Below are 22,355 nucleotides of genomic sequence, written 5' to 3' on the forward strand. Positions count from 1 at the left end.
TGAGCAATTCTATTTCTATAGGTCTGGGCAGGCGACGGGTGGTGCTGAGAGTCTGTGTTCTAACAAGCTGATGCTGTTAAATGTTGATGCTGCTGGCCTAGGAAACACATTTTGAGTAGTAAGGTCTACACAATGTTATTAGACCTTATTACCAAAATTATCTTATAAAATATTTTCTTGCTCAAACTCCTTCTATGACTCTGAAAGATCCACCTTTATTAAGTCCAGAAAATTCATCTGAATATGTAAGCCTTCTGTAATGTGGCTCCAAACTCCCTCTCCTTTACATCTCTCAAAAATCTTCTACTGATTGCTATGCATTGGCTCACCTGGTAAAGTTCCCTGCTCTTTCCTCTTTACCTGAAAAAACATTGAACTTCTTCCACAAACCACACCTTTCTGATTTGTTTTTCTTTTGTATTACCAATGCTGTGTAAACTTCATAGTCTGCCTTTACTTATGGTCATATGCTTTTCTTATCTTCTCTTTAGGACATCTAGGCCTCTAGTGGCTGCGTTTGTGTCTTCTCTTTGAATCCCTGTACCATCTAATTATATACTAGCTATTGCCATTTTAATGGAATTGAATCTTGTTTTAATCATTATACACATCAATTATGACATTTTGTTGTAAGAGAAAAGTGCTCCCAGCAGTGAATACATTTTTTAGATTATTTAGTTTATATTAACAACTGGGAATACTGCCTTCTTTCCCTCATTTGTAATGATCATTTCCCAGTATGCTCAGTTAAAGTAGTTGTATCTGCTCCTTTTAATTTACTGTCTTAAGTTATTAACCAATATATTTTTGTTTACCTATAATTCTAAGCCATTCTATGGGCCAGAAACCACTAGCCTCTCTTAAATACTAAAGTACAAGTGTTTTTATGACAGTTAATCCTTTTTCACTTATTTTCTCTGTTACCATCTGTGTTGTGGATACTTAGAGCTGCCAGAAGTTAAGCTGTTTTTTTGTTTTTAACATTCCATAAGAAATGCTTGTGTAAATGTATTGAATAATGACCATGACATTTTTCTTTACAGCTAAATAGACTTTGATTAAATTCCACAAATGTTAATTAGACGCCTACTACACACAAGCCACTGTGGGTGATACAAAAATGAATAACACATGCCAAATGGGAAGTTTCATTCTATGCAACCACTTGGAGCAGCATATAACTCTCTTCCACTTTGTGTTTTCTTCATGTAGGGGGTGAAAGGTGGATGGTAACAGATGGAACTTCTCATTTTATTCAGCTTGCAATTTTGATAATTCCCAAATGTGATAATTTTATTTTACACTAAAAATCGTTTCATGGTACCAGTCTTATTAAACTAGGATTGACTCATTTTTCACAGGTGGTTGCATTGTATAATAGGCTACCATATTAAAATGCAGAATTGGGCCAAAAGATTGTATTTACATATGGTGTTCATTTTCTTAATGCTAAAACTGTTTTAAGTGAGCCAGTTAAAATTACTGAATCCTTTAAAAAAACGTGATGATCTAACCTCAAGGCATGAAACAGTGAGTTGAAATGAATGCTTTTAAATGATCATGTGCAACTCTAGATGTCAGCTAGATGGCTCAGAATTAACAAGATCAAAAGTCAACTCTTGATTCTTACACTTTCTCTCTCTATGAATTTGACTTTTCTAGTTACCACATAGAAGTGATTCACAAAGTAGTTGTTTTTCTGTGACTTTTTAACTTTAATGCTATCTATTTTTAATATTCAAAAACTAGAAACAATTTAATAAAAAATAAAGTAGTTAAATAAACTGTACTATTCCCATACCTTTGATAACATGCATTTATTTTTACATTTTGTTTTTGTTTTTGATGTTTGAGATAAGGTCTCGCTCTGTGGCCCAGGCTGACTGCAGCCTTGACCCGCCAGGCTCAAATGATACTTCCACCTTAGCACTCCCTCCCCTCTACCCTGAGTAGTTGGACTATAGGCGTGTGCCACCACACCTGGCAAATTTGCTTATTTTTTTTGTAGAGACACAATCTTATTATGTTGCGTAGGCTGGTCTTGAACTCCTGGGCCCAAGGGCATCCTTCTGCCTGGGTCTTCCAAAGTGCTGGGCTTACAGGAGTGAGCCACTGCACTCGACCATTTATTTGTTTTATTACACAGGTGTAGAGGTACTGACCAGGCAAGGGCAAATAATGACTTAGACAAAGATTGCCATCTTGGGTACAGGTAGTAAGGACCAACCAGATTCTAGAATATTCTGAAGTTAGTGTCAATAGTTTAGTGGATAGAGGACAGAACAATGGCACTAGTATTTTTGGCCTGTAGAAAGAAAAGACTGGAGATAGCATTTCCTGAGACTGAATGATGGCAAAAAGAGCAAGAGGAGCAGGTTAGAATAGTTTCTGCTTTTATGATAGTTGAGTTTTTTAAAAAAAATCCAAATATTTAAAATATAAAACATTATATTTTATATAATATAAAAAGGTAATATAAATATAAATATAATATAGGTAATATAAGAAAAGAAACAATCTAATAGAAAAATGAGCAAAGGGCTTGAGCAAAACAGAAGATGAAATTTTTACAGAATAAGAATATATAAATAAATATTCTATGCACTAGGAATCATACCAATTCATCTTTAAGTAATGAGACACTGGTTTTCATCTATCAAAGTGACAAAATTTTTAAAAGTGATGAAACTTCAATTGGTGTGTGGAAGCGTTGCTGAAAAGGATGTAATTTGACATTGTCTATTAGATAGTCAATTTGACAATATGTTTGAAAACGTGTAAAATATTAATATTGTTTAACCTAGAAATGTAACTTTTAGGAAATTTTTCCTATGAATATAGTCAGAATGTACACAAAGATTTACATAGTGTTATTTACAGAGAGAACTATCTAAGTGCTTAAATATTGGGAGGATTTTTTAAAAAAAGATACATCAATATAGAGAACACTATGTTAACATTAAATTTCATGACATGGGGTAATGTCCACACATATTGTCTATGTATGTTAAAATGATCTTCCTGGTGAAACAAGTTGGGCACTAGAAGTATTTTTATAAAGGAGAGTAGGGAGAAATTAGAAATGACTGGCACTAATAAAGATGGTTTAAAATATCTTTGTAAGCCTTTTGATGTTGCTTCAAAAGCAGTAGGTTGTGATCAGACAGGTTAACGAAGAGCTGAATGCATGGGTTACTGCACAGATAATGCATGCCTGCCATACTTGGGGGCATGATTTCAGTATGAGGAGAAAATGTCTTATATGCCTCTGACAGGAAGAAAAAAATGTCATTCCCCTCCGACCTGGATCTTCTGCGAAGCCAAACATTGACAGTGAAAGGTAACCTCCACCTCAGTTATTATGGTGTGAGAATTCTTGCTTTTGTTTGGTATGCAATAAACATTTTTGGACCATTTTGGTTTCCCTCATGGCTCCAAATGTGTAGGGCTTTTCTTCTTCCCTATACTGTATTTAAAATTCTAGTATGGAATTGCTCTAAACCCACAGCTACTGTTTTCTATCCCAGAAATAGGCCACATGTTTTAAGAAGCAAAGCGCCCAAGACTATAATTATAGGAAGGGTTAATCTGCTAGGCTAAAGAAGCAAGAAGAGAAACACCTCAGAAAAACTGAAAATCAGGGTTTCCTCTTCCCTGCCCCTGCAGTGGAATAGAGAGGGGGAGAGGTGAGAGCCAGCTGTGCAGGAAGAACCTCGCTTTGGTGGTTTGGCTGTCAGATTGTGTTTACAGGTATTGATCGACTTACCACCTATGCAACTTACGACCATTCGACTTTAGGACCACAATCGCTAGCCACGACTGCTCCGCATCTGGCAGCACAAACATTGCCCAGCTGGGTGTACGACAGTGTGGACCAGCTTCTGGCAGCACTACCATCTCTGCGTGCACCATTTCAACTGTACATATAGTCTACTCAACTTATGACCAAATCACGTTACGACTGGTCTGCGGTCCCGACCGTGGTCGTAAGTCGAGCACTAGCTCGACTAAACCAAAACTTCCACCCACTGCTTTCTCTCTCCTGACGGCAACTGCAGCCACCAAAGGGCAGCAGAGGAGCTGGCCCCAGAGGGAAAAGAAACGTGAAAATATGCATAGTTGCTGAGAACCAGTTGCTGCTTTACAAACGGTTTTGCTCACAGAGAAAGTAAGCTTATTGTAGCAAGTTGTATTGGTGCCACAAGATGCCACCCTTCCCTTGAAAAGAAGAGACTAAAGGTAACTAAATTAGATGCAAGTGTTTTACGAGTCCATCTCCCCCACTTTTATATCTGTACTTTTATCTCGAATGAAGGAACAGCAGTCACATTTTGTTCTGCAACATTCTGGTGCCAGGAAAGAAACTAGTTCTTGTTAACATCCAACACTCTTTTAAACTGCTATCCAACGCTTTTTTAAACTGCTATGGAAACACTATTTTTTCACTTTATCTGATAATGGATTACGATTTTGTGTGCAAGTTTTATTACTTTGGGTTCTTGGTCTTAGCCTAGCTTTTGATGTATAGTGAAGCTATTGCAAAAGGCCACAACATAACATATTGTCACTATCCACCATTTTAAGCTTTTTTAAATCCACCGTTTTAAGCTTCCAGTTTCTCTAAGAGAGATGTTTAGCTCTGTTGTCTGTGGAAGCAAAAAATAAACATGGGATTTGTTTTTGATTATTTCTTCAATGGGTTATTTCTTTGAAAAACCACACTTCTCTCTACTTTCATCAACACACTGTCACATGACGCAAAGTTGAAGACTCCCATAGCAAAATGTTATTGACTTATCAAATGGAAATCAGTGTAATTTATAGCCAAATATTCTATTTGCTCTCAGCCGAAATCAACACGTATTTATTAATCACAATTCTTGAATTCATCTTTGAGTTTTGCTAAAAACAAAATGTCAGGAATTATCTGTTTTTCTCCAGTCTTTTGCCTTTTACTTACCAAGACACTTCTGGTCGTAGTACATCAGACTGCTGCTGTCAGCGGTTGGTCTGCAGTCATCTTTCTGCATTGGTAGGAAGAATGAAAATGGAAAGATTTCAATTATTTATTCAAAAGGGAAGCCATGAAATAGATGTGACCTTGAACAACTTATCTAACCTGTCAGTACCTCCACTTTAATTTGTAAAAGGAAGCATCTTATTGGCTGCTCTTTAAGTCGTCTTCTACAGTTTTGAGGTTTTTATGACATCCCCTCAATAAAAATGCTCACATCTAGAAGACTCTTGTGATTGGTGAGGAAAATATTTGGAATTTGAAGGGATACCAATATTTGTATTAACTTTGGATATTATTCTTATAATCCTATTTCTACAAACCATTCTGCTTCCTGGAGCAATGTTCTAAAAGTATAGCTATAAAAAGCTTGTCTGCATGTAGGTACATGAATTTTTAAGGTTGACATGACATAAAGCATTTATATGTGTGTGTATGTGTGTGAAATACATATGTACATGTATATGTATACACACACACACATATATATGCTATTTTTTAAAATAGAAACAGGTTCTTGCTGTGTTGCCCAGGTTGGCCTTGAACTTCTGAGTCCTCCTGCCTCAGTGTCTGGAGTAGGTAGGACTACAAGCACATGCCACCATGCTCAGCTTATACTTTATCTATATTTTTCCCATTTGAAGTATTGCCATGGAGAGGAATCCAAAAAGTCTAAGCACGTAATACTCTCAATTTGAGAAAAGCAGTTCAAATTTTTCTTTCTGTTGTAATCTCTGTGATTTGTGCCATGTTCGTAAGATAAAACCATTTCTTTCAAAGAGGCCATGACTAGCCACACCACAACTTGATGTGTAAGTCAAAGCCATCCTAGGGTGGGCTGGTCCTTGAAGAATCTGTCTGAAACTCTACCAAATATGGAGAACTCCATATTCATAGTGACAAGCCAAGTTCAACATATCCTCTATCTGTTGGGACATAAATGAGAAGACGATGGGTCACTAGAGTTTAGATCATCTTTTCTTCCCAAGCCCTCTTTTCCCAGTTCCCCATTAGACTTGTTGCCTTGGATACCCAGTTAAATTTTAATTTCAAATAAAAAATGTTGTGGGGGTGTATATCCCAAGTATTGCACATGTATTATACAAAAATTAAACTATTGTGCTAAAGTATATCTTATACTAATTATCCTAAATAATTAATTTTTAAAAATCTGAAATCTAACTGGTATACTGTATTTTTGTTTGCTAAATGCAACCGTAACTAGCAACCAAAAGAAATGTGAGGATACCGAGATGGTTTCTGTGATACACACATCTTTGCAAAGAATAGCAATTAATCCTTATCACCTGAAATTATGTAATATTTGTAAGATAAGCATTACCCAGTGTATGGATTGACATTTCCTAGTGTATTCATATAGGTATATATTTTTTCAGAGTTTAAAAATTTTGTATTTTGTATTTTACCTTTTCACTTAAAATATACAATTTTTCTATACCTATATCTTAAAACTGCTAATTTTATATTACAGATAAATTATTTAACATGTCCCTATTATTAAATACCTAGGTTTTATAGCTTTTTTCTGCACTAAATATTATGGTCACTTCTTGATGCATATAGTGCTTGATTTTTGCTAAACGTTTTTCCAGAATAAATTCCCAGGAGTGAGATTAGTGGGTGACAGGGAATGAAGTGGTCAAATTACGTCTGATCTCATTCAGGCTTTTCTTTTCATCCTTTGTTACAAGAGTGCAAACTGGGAAAGAAGAGATAGGAGAAATGCATATGGATGCAATTTTAAGTCTTACTGGTTCTGCAGGTGAACAGTCCCTTTACAAAAATGTTTTAACTTTCTTAGAGGAAGCCATTTCTGTTTTCACCACTGGTAGTAAAATAACAGGCATGAAAATGTTTTTTTTGTTTGTTTGTTTGTTTGTTTTTTTGAGACGGAGTTTCGCTCTTGTTGTCCAGGTTGGAGTGCAATGGCGCGATCTCGGCTCACCGCAACCTCCGTCTCCTGGGTTCAGGCAATTCTCCTGCCTCAGCCTCCTGAGTAGCTGGGATTACAGGCACGCGCCACCATGCCCAGCTAATTTTTTGTATTTTTTCTTTTAGTAGAGACAGGGTTTCACCATGTTGACCAGGATGGTTTCGATCTCTTGACCTCGTGATCCACCCGCCTCGGCCTCCCAAAGTGGAAAATGTTTATTTAAAAAGTCGGCTGAACATGAAATATTTTAGTAACCTATAGCATTCTTCTGTCACCCATTTCTTTCCAGTATGCCACCAGGCTTCTGTGATCATCATGAGAGTCCCCATAGCTGCTCCTAGGCTTATGTGATTGCGTCTTAAACACGCTTTCAGTGGTTGCATTGTCAGAAGAAGCTGCAGCATGTATCTGCTTAGAAACTCATCATGCATTCCTCCTGCAATGTGTTGGAGATTGGAAATAAGCTTGCAAAAATTCCACAACAAGCTGGTCCAAGTGATAAATGCCTCAACAATATGCAACTGATTAATAATCTTATTGAGAAAGGAGAAGGAAACACAGCAAACCGGGAATAACTATTTTCTGTTGAGGCAAAAAAAGAGACCAGGGGAAGATAGGGGAAGGCAAACATAAGGTAAAGGAGGTGCCTAGGAGGATATAATTGTAGTTTATTCTCTTTTTAAACCCTGAATACCATTTAAGTGACTTAAAAATCAAGCAAGATAAAATGAAATAAAATAAAATATATAAAAGTATAAAGACTCCAAACTATGTTTCTTTCTAGTTGCATTGTCTGGCTAACCTCAGCTTTATGCAGTTAAAATTAAGCCACATCAGGAGACACCCTATTATTTACAGCTTTCAGGGCGAGCTCATAGGCAGATACTTACGTTTTGCTGAGAATACTGTCCTGTAAGAAATTAAGCTTTAATGAGAACTACAGTGGAACAGTATTTCAATATAGAGAAATAATGAGAGGAGTATAGTTTAACAAAAGGCCTGCTAGGTTCTAAACCATCTTCTTTAGTGACCTTGCTTGAAAAAGGTCCTCCTTCTTAAACCGAGCTGTAATTTAGTTAGGAGTTATGTCAGCATTTACCAAATTGTTTTCACAGGGAAGACTGGTACAGTAGTTTATCAGGATGTTAATGGTTAATCTCCAAAAGTGGGGTAAAATAAGCTTGGGAAAGTTAATTGCTACATACTCTTCCCTTGCAGATCCATAATACACACTGGAATATTGAGAAATTCTGTAGTAGAAAAACCTGTTTAATTTTATTTATAGTTTCCCAAACTTATAATAAGAAAGTCATTTTTGCACAATCTTGATAAATGTTTCAAGGAATACCGATATACTAAAGAATAATTTCTGCAAAATTCTAAAGTACTATCTCTCAGTCCCAAACAAAGGAGTATAGGAAGAGTTACTTGGAGAGCAATTTTCAAACTAATTTTCAGTGCATTTGGTAGGTCTTGTAGCTTTTCTACCCACCCAGAGCTTGTCTAAATCTGCTAAGTCACCTGGGGTGAGTCATCTATCATTTTCTTTGGAGATTTGAGTCTCTAGCAGGAAAATAAAGGAGAAGGGTAAAGGTGGTTGAGGCTTTATGTTCATTTATCCTTTTAGTTAAACTATGGCTTTAGAATAGAAAGGAGGGTGGGGAAGTGAGCTGGCTATAAATATAGCTTAGCAGAGCAAAATTTTGTCTACTAAATTGTGACTTCTGAACAAAAAGGGCGAGACAAAATAAAAAAGGCAAAATACATTTCATGAACATTAAGATGGACATGGTTAGAAGGAAAAAAGTTTAGATGATTAAAGATTTCAATACGGGTACTGAATTGGCCAGTGGGAGCAGAAGACTGGTACAGAAGGGAATACCAGGTTCTATGGGGGATAATGCATGGCAGAGAAGGGAGTAGCCCAGTGGAGGTGGTGGTGAATTATTTTCAATTGAAATTGCAGTTAAATGATTTGGAAATAATATGTATCAATTCAGATGCCTAACTGCAAATGTTTAGACTGTGGAGTAAAAAAGAATATTTTAAGTTTTCTAATAATGGATCAACTTGTTATTCAACTAAGTGAATAAATATCAATTATCTATCATGCAGTGTACAGTAAAAGAGAATGTTAGAATATAAAAGAAAAATTATTCTTTCAAAGAAGGAATACTATAAATGTTTTAGTAACAAAATAAAATAATATGGTGTTAGAGGCATCCATAAAAGAAAAAGTAGTACGTAGGGGACAGATAACTCATATAAGGCAAAATACTATCATTTTGGGACAGAAAAATAATGTAGTTATAATTGAGTTTGGGAATATTAGTCCACCAGTGATAGCCAGAATGGGTTAGAACACTGAGAGTAGGGATAAAGAGAACAGAGAAATAAGAGTGGCTAAAAGCTTTGATTCGCAAAATAGGAAAATGATGGATTTTAGGAATTTAATCGGGAGGGTCAGCAAAATTTTCTGTAAAGAAACAGATAGTAAATATTTTGGCTTTTTAGGCCATATGGTTTCTGTAGTGTGCAAACAGCTATAGGAATTATACCGGTAGGTGTGGTTGTTGTTTTCTAGTAAAACTTTATTTACAAAAACAAATGGCAGGTCTGATTTGGTCCACAGCCTATAATTTTCCCACCCTTGCATTAAATAAAGGAAGTTTAAAATCAACTGCTGGTGAAAATGTAAAATCTGTAACTTAAGATTTTATATTTTCATAAGATAAGCTGCATCATAAGGAACTTTGATATATATCTTTAGAAACAATGAAAAAATAATGGTTTACTAATCTAAGATAGAGTTATTTGGGTTTCCATATTCAACGATGGCAAATCAGGTTGTTATAGACCAACTCTTCCATAAAAGTAGAAAAGCTCTGTGTGATGTACATGTGTGCACATCACAGGGTTTAAAATATACAGAGAATGAAAATACAAGGCAATAATAGCATAAAAGACATAAGGGGTAAATAGAGTAGTATGCTCAAAGATCCTTGAACTCTTCAGCAATTGGTAAAACCACAAATTTGAATTAGATTTTAATAAAATGAGGATTTATTTTATAATTTCTATGGTTATTAAAAGAATAGTTAACAAATAAATTGTAGAGCTAGGAAGTGAATAGAAGGGAAAATGAAATAATAAAACTCCACCTGATTCCAAATAAAGCAAGAAGGCTAGAAAAATAAATACAGAAGAAAGGGGACAAAAAACCCTCCAGTGGTAAATGGTATTAGGTTGGTGCAAAAGTAATTGCAGTCTTGCCATTACTTTCAATGGCAAAAAATCACAATGACTTTTGCACCTACCTAATAGATTTAACTGACATATCAGCAGTTACATCAAATGGTAAATGTACTAAATGATAAATGGTAAATGGACTAGGAGATAAAGATTGTCCAAATAGATTAAAAGGCCAAAATTCAACTATATGTTACAAATAAGCTGTAAACCTTGAATATTAGGTTACAGGAACATTCAAAGTAGAGGGATATAGCAAATATATCTTGCAAACTATCCAAAAGTAAGCTGGTGTAGCTATACTGATATCAGACAAATTATACTTATTTTTAAGATAATAAGCACAGTTAGAGATAAAGAAGGACATCTCACAATGATATAAGTCAATTCCCTGGGAAATTATAACTTTCTTACATTTACATATAGCATATAGCCTCAAAAATTGGCAAAAGAAAAAGAAAAATGCATACATATACAATACGTATGCAATACATCTTTTGTAACTGATAGAATGAGCGCATGTTTTAACGATATAAAGTATCCAATTAATATAAGTAAAATAGTATCATTTGAGAGATCAGTGAGGTCTAGTCTATTTCAGTGAATCATTTGACAGTCTTTCCGTGATAACCTTGTGACAAGATGAATAAATGTAGGCTGCACAAGTATAAAGTTTGGAGGATTTCGGTGAATGAAATACCCAGTGAATTTCTGTAAGTTTTCTGATGCTAAAAGTTGTGTTTTTGGTCCAATTCCATTCAATTTAAATAATAGATAGCTATTACCTATGATAATGGAATCAGAGTCACAAGTCTCTTAATGATTTGGAGCATTGACCTAAATCTGTGAGATGAAAATTTAATTGATATAAATGCAAGGTACTCTACATTGCTTTAGAGTAAAACAGCATTTTAAAAATGAGATGTAACATGCATATATGCAATAAAGTACATAAATCTGAATAAATTTTTACTTATGTGTACACCCTTGTAACCAGGTCCTAGAATGTTTCCAGCACCCTGGAAACCTCCCTCATGTCCCTTTCTAGCCAATAACACCCCCCACAGAGGTAACCAATATTCTGCCTTCTATTAACATAGATTATTGGAGAAAACTTTCAAACCATGTTTTTCCTCTGTTCTCACATAACCACCACAAATCACCAACTCAGAAGACTTCTGTGACCAAAGGTGTGAGTTTTTTCTTCCACACACCAGGCGGCAGACACCAACTGGGTGTCTTCCAATTCAATTCTGACACTATATACCTGGAAGCAGTGTCAGATCCCATAGGTCAGAGGCTCAGTCTCCAAGACTGCCCCTCCTCTCCTCCCAGACAAAGGTTACAAGTTCAAACATCTGGACCTTCCGAGGGACTGGCTCCAATTTGGGGTTCCCATGAACCTCTCCTTGGGTTAGATTAATTTGATGGAGTGGCTCACAGAATTTAGGGAAATGCGTATTTAAATTTACTGATTTATTGTAAAGAATATTATGAAAGGCACAGATGAAAAGATGCATAGGGCAAGGTATGAGGGAAGGGGTATGGACCTTCCATACCCTCCCTGGCACACCACCCTCCAGAAAGCTCCACATGTTCAGCTACCTGGAAGCTCTCCAAACCTTCTCCTCTTGGGTTTTTATGGAGGCTTTGTTACATAGGCATGATTGATGAAACCATCGGCCATTGGTAGTTGACCCTTCCCTCTCCCTTTCCTGGAGGTTGAGGAGTGGAGCTGAAAGTCCCAACCCTCTAATTCTGCCTTGGTCTTTCAGGTGACCAGCCCCACCCTGAGCCTATCAGACAGAAAACACACAAGAGAGAGCACTTGAAATTGAATTGACTTTTTAGATCAAGTGAGTATTGGCAAAAATAGTTAAGTCTTGCAATTCAGAAACAGGGTATTTATATAGGTCTTTTTGAATTTATCTCAGAAAGGTTTTTTTTCATTAGATTTATTCTGTATATTTTATGTTTTTGAAGCTCTTGTGAATATTTAAAATTTTAATTTTCTATTCCATGTTGCTAGCATATAGAAATTCAGTTCATGTGTATAATGACTTTATATTAAGTAACCTTTCCAAACTCATTTATTAATTAGATTATAGGGTCTTTTCCCTTTCTTAGATTTAAAGTCACATCATGTGAGGATATAAACAGTTTTATTTATTTATTTTTGTCTTTGTAACATGCATTTCTGTGACTTGCCTTCTTTCACTGGATAAAACCTCCTCTATACCATTGAAAAGAAGTGCTAATCCTGGACATCTTTATCCTATTTCCAAATTCACAGGATATATTGCTTTTAAGGAAAATTTTCAGATACAGTAATTCCTTACTTAATTTTGTGGTCAGGTTCTTGAAAGCTATGACTTTAAAAACGATGTAAAACAAGACCAATATTACCATAGGTTAAGTGATATAAACAAGAGTTAAATTCCTATGGCATATTTCTGGTCACAAAAATATCTAAATGTTTAGATGTTTAAACAGCAAAATTCTAAATGAAGACCCAAGCCGCTTCTAATATTAAACATTGAGATAAATATGAGCTATACATACATTCAAGAAAGATTAATAAAAACGAGTAAGATAATTATTTACCTACCTATTCCAGTTCAGGGTCATGGGTGGCTGGAGTCTATCCCGGTAGCTCAGGGCACAAGACTCTCAAGAACCGGCCCTGGACAGGATTTCCTCCTATTGCAGGGTACAGTCTACATGCCCACACCCACTCACACTGGGCCTGTGTAGACATTCTGATTCACCTAATGTGCACTTATTTGGGATGTGGGAGAAAACTGGAGGACCCAGAGAAAACCCACACTGCAACTCCACATAGACAGTGGTTCTGACTGCGAATAATTTTTTTTTTCTCTCATCATGAAATGATGTTGAATGAAATGATATTATTTGAGGACCTGCTGTACATAATATAAACAACCTAACTTAACAACTGATTATGTGAACAGAAAGGAATATGACTTGAAACAGTGATATAGCTGCTGCTTTTTTTTGTTTCTTTGAAGTAATTCACTTTTAGATTACTAAGAACAAAATGTAGAACATGGAAAGTAAAAATTTGTTTTATTTTGTACTTTTTTTTGGACTACATGCTGAATATTCAGTGTTGAGAGCTACATTTTAGGAAGATCACTGGTGAAGTAGAGTGAGTGTACAGAAAGAGGGAATTAGGCTACTAAAGGTTTTGGAAACTGTCTCCAATGAGGAATGACATGGTTTGGGTCTGTGTGCCCACCCAAATCTCATCTCGAATTTGTAATCCCCATGTGTAAGGGAGGGAAGTGATTGAATTATAGGAGGAATTTCCTCCGTGCTGTTATCTCATGCTAGTGAATTCTCATAAGATTTGATAATTTTATAAATGTAGTTTTTCCTGCACCCTCATATACTCTTTCTGTCTTGCCTGCAGCCATGTAGGATGTGCCTTGATTGTACATTTGGTGTACCATATAAGGTGCACCACAATTGTATGTTTCCTGGGTACTCCTTGGCCATGCAGAGCTGTGAGTCAATTAAGCCTCTTTTGTTTGTGTATTAATCAGTCTCGGGTAGTATTTTTTTATTTTTAAGGTAGAATCTTACTGTTTTCACCCAGGCTGGAGTGCAATGGTGCGATCTCGGATCACTGCAACCTCTACCACCTGAATTTAAGCAATTCTCCTGCCTCAGTCTCCCGATTAGCTGGGATTACAGGTGCCACCATACCTGGATAATTTTTGCATTATTAGTAGAGACAAGGTTTCATCATGTTGGCCAGGCTGGCCTTGAACTCCTGACATAAAGGATCCACCTGCCTTGGCCTCCCAAAGTGTGAGCCATCTCACCTGGCCTCAGGTAGTATCTTTATAGCATTGGGAGAACAGACTAATACAAGGAATTATTGAAAGAAGTAGGGTGGATATTTAGTTTGTTTGGTGAAAAAAGGAATAAACTTGATGCCCCACAATGATAAAAATTGGGATGAGAAGGTAAAAGTCACAAGGCAAATTAGACTCAATATAAAGAACACTGGTATAATAGAAGTTTTTAACAGTGGAACAGTATTGCCTCTTATTACCTGGAGGGAGTAAGTGTAGAATAACTGGTAATGTTTCAGCAAAGCCTGGATGTGGCTGATGGGATCCTTAATTCCGGCAGGAAGTTGTACTAGTTGATTCTTTTATTAGGAAGGAAGATGTACAGATAATTTATGGAATCCATTATAACATTAAAATTGTGATTTGTAGAAATGCTTTACAGAACATGTGTTCTGGGTCTGTTTCACATTTGAAAGATGTGACTGAAATCTACATTCAAGAAAATGTTCAAAAATTAGTACAGCTTTATTGAATAGTTGACATTTGATTTGTAGGGCTTAGAAATATTTTGAGGGAGTGTATCCGCCTCAGAAAGTGATGACACATTTGAATGTTGACTTAGAGAAAAAGATTAAATAACCTTAATTTTTTTTCAATCATTTGCTCTCTTCTGGTTGCCTCAAAAGTGGTATTATTTTCAAGAGCCTTTCATTATTTTATGATAGCATGATGGTTACAAGTGGAAATCTGCACTCAGACTTATTGTTCAACTTAAAGCTCTGACACTTACTCGCCCTATAACTTTGGTCAAGTTACTACATACACTCTCTAAACCACAGTTTCTTATCTGTAAAATTAAGGCAACAACGGTAGTTGTCTAAAAGATTACTGAGAAATTGAATGGGGGAGAAGTCTTTTAATGTGCTTAGCCTGTTTCTGGCATGTAAAATTATTTAAGAAACTGATAATGGTTTGATTGTCTCCCCACCAAAATCTCATCTTGAATTGTATCTCCCATAATTCCCATGTGTTGTGGGAGGAACCTAGTGGGAGATAATTGAATCTCAGGGCAGGTCTTTCCTATGCCATTCTCTTGGTAGTGAATAAGTCTCATGATATTTGATGGTTTTATAAAGGGGAGTTTCCCTGCACAAGCTCTCTTCTCTTGTCTGCCACCATGCGAGACATGATAGCTACCTTCCACCATGAATTGTGAGGCCTCCCCAGCCACATGGAAATGTGAGTCCATTAAACCTCTTTCTTTTGGAAATTTCCTAATCTTGCATATATCTTTATGAGTAGTGTGAAAACCAACTAATACAATAAATTGATACTGAGAGTGGGGTTCTGCTTTATAGATGCCTAACAATGTGGAAATGACTTTAGAACTGGGTAACAGGCAGAGGTTGGAATAGCTTGTAAGGCTCAGAAGAAGTCAGGAAAATGTGGGACAGTTTGGAACTTCCTAGAGACTTGTTGAATGGCTTTGACCAAAATGCTGATAATGATATGAACAATGAAATCCAGGCTGAGGCGGTCTCAGATGGAGATAAGGAACTTGTTGGGAGCTGGAGTAAAGGTGACTCTTGCTATGTTTTAACAAAGAGACTGGCAGCATTTATCCACTGCCCTAGAGATTTGTGGAACGTTGAACTTGAGGGAGATGATTTAGGGTATCTGGCAGAAGAACTTTCTAAGCAGCAAAGCATTCAAGATGTGACTTGGGTGCTGTAAAAAACATTCAGTTTCATAGGGAAGCAGAGCATAAATGTTTGGAAAATTTGTAGCTAGATGATGTGATAGAGAACAATCCCATTTTCTGAGGAGAAATTCAAGCAGCTGCAGAAATTTTGCATAAATAGCAAGGAGCCAAATGTTAATCCACCAAGACAATGGGGAAAATATCTCCAAGGCATGTCAGAGACCTTTGTGGCAGCTCCTCCCTTCACAGACCTGGAGTCCTAGGAGGAAAAAATGGTTTTGTGTGTTGGGCCCAAGGTCTCTCTTCTGTGTGCAGTCTAGGAACTAGGTGCCCTGTGTCCCAGCTGCTCTAGCCATGACTAAAAGGGGCCAAGGTATAGCTTGAGCAGTGGCTTCACAGGGTGCAAGCCCCAAGCCTTCGCAGCTTCCATGTGGTGTTGAGCCTGTGGGAGCACAGAAGTCAAGAATTGAGGTTTGGGAACCTCTGCTGCCTAAATTTCAGAGGATGTATGAAAATGCCTGGATGTCCAAGCAGAGGTTTGATGTAGGGGTGGGCACTCATGGAGAACTTCCTTTAGGGCAGTACAAAAAGGAAATGTAGGGTTAAAACCCTCACACAGAGTCCCTACTAGGGCACTGCCTAGTGGAGCTGTGAGAAGAGGACAGCCACCCTACAGACCCCTGAATGATAGACCTACTGTGAAGGCACACAGGAGGGAAACTGCACCCTGCAAAGCCACAGGGGCAGAGCTGCCCAAGACCATGGAAACCCACCTCTTACACCAGCATGACCTGGATATGAGACATGGAGTCAAAAGAGATCATTTTGGAACTTTAAGATTTGATTGCCCTGCTGGATTTTGGACTTGTATGGGGCCTATAGCCCCTTCATTTTGGCCAATTTCCCTCATTTGGAATCGCTGTATTTACCCAATGCCTGTACTCCCATTGTATCTAGGAAGTAACTAACTTGCTTTTGATTTTCTAGGCTCATAGGTAGAAGGGACTTGCCTTGTCTTGGATGAGACTTTGGACTGTAGACTTTTGAGTTAATACTGAAATGAGTTAAGACTTTGGGGGACTGTTGGGAAGGTATGATTGGTTTTCAAATATGAGGACATGAGATTTGGGAGGGGCCAGGGATGGAATGCTATGGTTTGGCTGTGTCCTTCACCCACATCTCATCAGGAATTGTAGCTCCCATAATTTCCATGTGTCGTGGGAGGGACCCAGTGGGATGTAATTGAATCATGGGGGTGTGTATTTCCCATGCTGTTCCCATGATGGTGACTAAGTCTCATGAGATCTGATGATTTTTGTAAAGGGGAGTTTCTGTGCACAAGCTCTATTCGCTTGTCTGCCACCATGTGAGATGTACCTTTCACCTTCCACCATGATTGCGAGGCCCCTCCAGCCACATGGAACTGTGAGTCCATTAAAACTTTTTCTTTTGTAAATTTCCCAATCTCTGGTATATCTTCATTAGCAGCATAAGAATCAACTAATACAGAAACCTTCATTTCCCTTGTAAGCTAACTAGTCTTACATAGAATATATTTGTTTAGGGCAATTACTGATTCAGTGACATAGAACTTACACAAACAGTTTGAGAACATACTTCAGAGGAATAATAAAAGATTACAGACACATTTACTAGTTTTCTTAGGATTTGAGTGTTGAGAAAATACTAGTCTGTACTCAGTACCTGATGACTACTAGCATTGTGCATCTTTTTCTCTTATCTCTGTCCTCTCACTCTGCTGGGTTGTGAATGAAAAGCTGGTAACTTCCAAGCACATCTCCAATTGTGTGAACAGGCAGGAACTGCCATTGGGAACTGCATGAGAACTTCTGATGGAATGCCTATGTCTAATTTTCACACTGTACTTGAAGAGCAAATATTTTAAATGTAAATGCCACCTTTAAATCATCAACAGAAGTACTCACCTACTACATAATCACATCACACACACACACACACACACATACACGTGTGCACACACACATACACACACACACAGACATGCTGACTTCAAATTATCTTTCATTCTGACCAGAAAAGAAAGAAAAAACAAAGGGAAATAAGTACCTTAAATTTATGGATGATTGCTTTGTAATTCTTATATTTTCTTATATGGAGGTGAGCACCTCAGAGAGCCGTCAAGGGTGTCAAGTATCAGTATGACCAGGATTCGGGCTGCTGACGTAATTCCTTAACACATGGCACCTCGGTTAGAGTGAAATTGCCATGGCAAAGGGGAACTAGCTGAATAAGTAGGATATTGTTTGCACAGAGCTCATCTTCAGCTAGCATCACTCAGGAACACTGAGCTCCTCCCTCCCCACCTGCAGGTGACAGCTGCCTGTGGCTTCTTTACGATTGGTGGATTGCTCAAGTTGGCATTTTTTTTGTCATGAAGGGGTGAACATGATTGCTGCCGAACACTCCCTTCTTCCACAATGTCTTTGCTAGTTGGTACATTTTCTGTGGATGATTGCTACACCAGTGAGGGCTATTTTTACTCATCAGAAATTTGCTAGGTTTTAAGAAAGGAAAAAGAAGTGCCGTGGAATAGCTGCTGCACTTTGAAGCCAAATCCCTTCTCCACCTCTGCCAGTGCCTCCTGGGAAGAAATGTTTTGCTTTTAAGTAAAATGCTAAGATGCTTCACAGTGGTTAGAAAATTCAGTTTCAAGGTAGAGAAACTTCACCACCCTCACAGGGTTAGTTCTGCATTCAGGTTTTCCCTGCCAACTTATAGTCTTAGAAACACATTCTCCACAAGGGGCCACTTGTGCTGTTTTAGCATCCCTGTGGTGCTAAAGAATTAGGAGTGTTTCAGGTGAGATTCATCAGGGTATGGGGTAAACAGCAGTTGTTCTACATTTTGTTGCCCTTGGTCCCTCCCTCCCTTCCTTCTTTCCTTCTTTCCTTTCTTCTTTTTTGAGATGGAGTCTCGCTCTGTTGCCCAGACTGGAGTGGAGTGGTGCAATCTTGGCTCACTGCAACCTCCGCCTCCTGGGTTCAAGCAATTCTCCTGCCTCAGCCTCCTGAGTAGCTGGGATTAAAGGCACTCGCCATTATGCCCAGCTAATTTTTGTATTTTTAGTAGAGATGGGGTTTCACCATGTTGGTTAGGCTGCTCTTGAACTCCTGATCTCATGATCCACCTGCCTCAGCCTCCCAAAGTGCTGGGATTACGGGCGTGAGCCACCGCTTCCAGCCTGTTGTATTTCTTAAAGTTAAAAAACTAAAAAGCAATAGGAAGCGGCCATCTGTGGTGATTCTCTCCAACTGTAAAAAGTGGATCCCTTAAAGAGTTTTAATCCAAATAATTAGATCCACACAAAGTGACATTTTCAAATGGGTTGGGGCTTTTAGGTAAATCTGTTAGAAGTCTAGCCAGCCTTTTGAGTAAATAGGACTTTGAAATATAGACAGTCTCAAGCCGTTTGCCCTTTCCTGGTAATATTTTCCTTTAATTTTTCCATACAACCATGTGGAGGGCAGTATTTACTCATTTTTTGTCCACAACACACTATTTAGCACCTTATTACTTCCAGCTTAACAGGACAGAGCACCTTGCATGAAGTTGGCCCTCAGGAGCAAGAGGGTGACTGGCAGGTATTTGCCATCCTATTTGCCACCTGTCTCAGGCCTACGCAATTGCCTAAGGAACCCATGTGAGTTTGCTTATGCTCGCATGTCATTAACATAAATGTTTTAAAATGTGCATATCAGAGACAGTATGTACAGCCTTTGAGAAAGGACAGAGGAAAAGTACGCATGACTCTGGGCAGCTGGTCCATTAAAGGGGCCTGGTCTAAGGCTCACCCAATACGATAGGGAATTGAGATGACCTTGTTGATCTACAGGTGGCCAGACATTAAGAAAATACATGACCACCATCCCCCGTGTGGAGAATAAATGGACTCCAAAAGAGTCAGAAGTGAATGTTACATGACACGCAGGCTTCAGACAATCTAAACTTTTTGAAACAATCAAGAAGAGTTGGGGCTAAAGGGGGAGAATGTCTGCACATGTCATGAGGAGGAAGGACGTGAGTGAAGAGCGATTTTGGGCAAGATAATTTTCTCCTCACACTTCAACTTAGAATGAACCATCTTTTGTATGGCAGCAATGGAAAAAAATGTAAAATTTGGCATTGCTTTTAGCTGAGTCCCTGTCCATGGGGCCATGGAGATGGCAGGGTGCACGTACCTCAGGCGTGACTGACCAGCTAACATTTTGGGAGGATTTTAGACGTCCTCTCTATATATACTTTTATGTTCTGAGTAGGTAGAGTCTTTTAGTTTCTTCGAAACTGGCTCTGCTTCTGCTGTAGAAAGCACCAGAAAGTAATTATATTTACATGTGCTGAGGTTATGTAAGAAGCTGTTAAACACACAGGAATTATTTAGAGTTCTTGAGACACTGTGCTTTAAGAAAATTCAGAGTAGAAATGTGAAGAATGAGGTAGTAAGAGATTCTTTAGTTAAATTCAACAATCATTTAATATACTTATCAATGTGATTGCTTGCAATTAGCAAAAAAGGTGAAAAACTGCAGTGATTTCCTTCTTATGTCTGAATGCAAGCTTAAGGAGCTGCAATTGTATTGTGTGGATTATATTCTAAGCTTGGTTTGATGCTCAGATGTACATTTCATATAGTTGAAGGGTATAAATGTAGCATTCTGAGAAAAACAATCAATGTATTATTTCTATTATTTTTTTGGAAAAGATTTTCATGGAGTTCGAAGTTTTAGGATGGTTTTTGAAGGCATGGAAAGATAAGTTATAGTGATGATGGCTTGCTTCTAAGCACGATTTGGGAAACTGTTGTTAGATTAGGCAACATTGATTCTTCCTTCCATTTTATTCTGTCTTTGTACGGCCTATGCAGTGTTTTAGTAATAAATAAATAGCTTTTCCTCCTCTCAATGTGAAGTAGGACTGGATATAAAACTTGGATTGATAACCAAGCTCACAATTTACTGAATGTATACCATGCCCTTTTGGTTTATTTTGTATGGTCAATGTTCTTATCATTTTGTAATTGGACCTTTTATTGGGTAACTTTTATAGGTTTCTGAAACCTAACATGTATAATGGTGTCAATCTCTGGAAATGTTTGCAGACAGAGGCAATTTTGTATTACAAAGGTTTATTTTGACGTTCACATTTTCTTTATGTTAATTAGGTGCTGAAAACTAAACACAATGACTTACCAGAAATTCTTCTGAGTACTAAAAGTAATTAATATTTTTTTCTGTTTCCTCGAATCAAACATTTTACTAAGATAATGTAACCTTCCTGCTATGTAGTCAGGGTGGCATGATGCTCATCTTAAATATATGATTTCTTAAATAAATGGAATGTCCTATACACTTTGGAAATCAGTTTAAACAGCAATATTAGAAAACTCATGAGTTTTTCCTGATTCTAATTTTCAGTCGTTCCCCAGTGTCTTATCAGAAGGGCATATGAGCAATCCAGTTTAAGATCCAATGTTAAGAGATCCGGAACGAGTTTCCTTCAAGAGTTGATTCTTAGAAGACAAAGTTGTTAAGAGAGAACCCAGCAGAACCCTTCTGTGGTTCTGAAACCCCAATACCCCTCAGCAAGAAGCCAGGAGCCATGAGAGCTAGAAAGAAAGCCGACAAGGTCTTTCCCTGAGAGCTGCAGTTAGATGGACCTGCCAGGCCGGGAACATTTTTGAGAAAGGACTAGGTCCCAGTCGTTGACTTAAGAGTTGTGGGAAGGGTACGAATTGTGGGATTTTGTTGTGCTAGTCACGAAAGAAGAATAACTACTCCCTAATATATTTGGAGGACTTGAGATGTAAAAATTCAGGCAAGAGATTGAGCAAATTATAGAGTTCTTTAGAATTCTGGCTTTGTAGATATAACATTATAAAAGAGGGTTTTTCACAAAAGGTGCTTCTTTCTAATAAAGGCGACATATGCTTCTCTTTTCTTTTTCATTGAGTGAGAAAGTCCTGTAAGGCATCATCTTTGTGTTGTGCTTAAGAGGCCCACAGTAGTGTGTGTGTGTGTGTGTGTGTGTGTGTGTGTGTGTGTGTGTGTGTGTGTTAGATTCTCCTGGGAGTTCCTGAAGCTTCTCTAACACTGTCCTTTGCCAGAATCTGTTCAAAGAGCCTGGAGTGAGGGTTTTCATGCTGCTAATCAAGAAACTCTTATAGTCAGAATCAAACAGTTTTGCTACAGGCACAGCCAACAAAATAGCACAGTGCTGGCAGGAGACAATCATTGCTCCGATATCTTTTAGGCTACCCAAAATGAAAACACTGAATAAAATTGCCATTCCAAGCAAAAAAAAAAAAAAGTCAACTTTTAGACCTAAACTATTTTACAGGGCACCTGTTCAATCAGAGCCTGCATTAGGTAGGTAGCTCATGGTGATAAATCACTTAGCTCTATTATTTTGTAATTTCCTATGTCTTTTTCTCTCCCTTATGTGAGTCATACTTGTTTGTCTGCTCCACAGAGATACTCCTTCTTCCTCTAATCCCTTCAGGTGTTCTTTATCTAGGCTGTTCCCTTTGTCAGCAGTCATCTGGGCCATTTTTTCTTTCCTGCTGTCAACTTCTCCATC

Source organism: Cebus imitator, unplaced genomic scaffold (assembly GCF_001604975.1).
Source record: "Cebus imitator isolate Cc_AM_T3 unplaced genomic scaffold, Cebus_imitator-1.0 Scaffold77, whole genome shotgun sequence".
In the NCBI taxonomy this organism is placed as follows: domain Eukaryota; kingdom Metazoa; phylum Chordata; class Mammalia; order Primates; family Cebidae; genus Cebus; species Cebus imitator.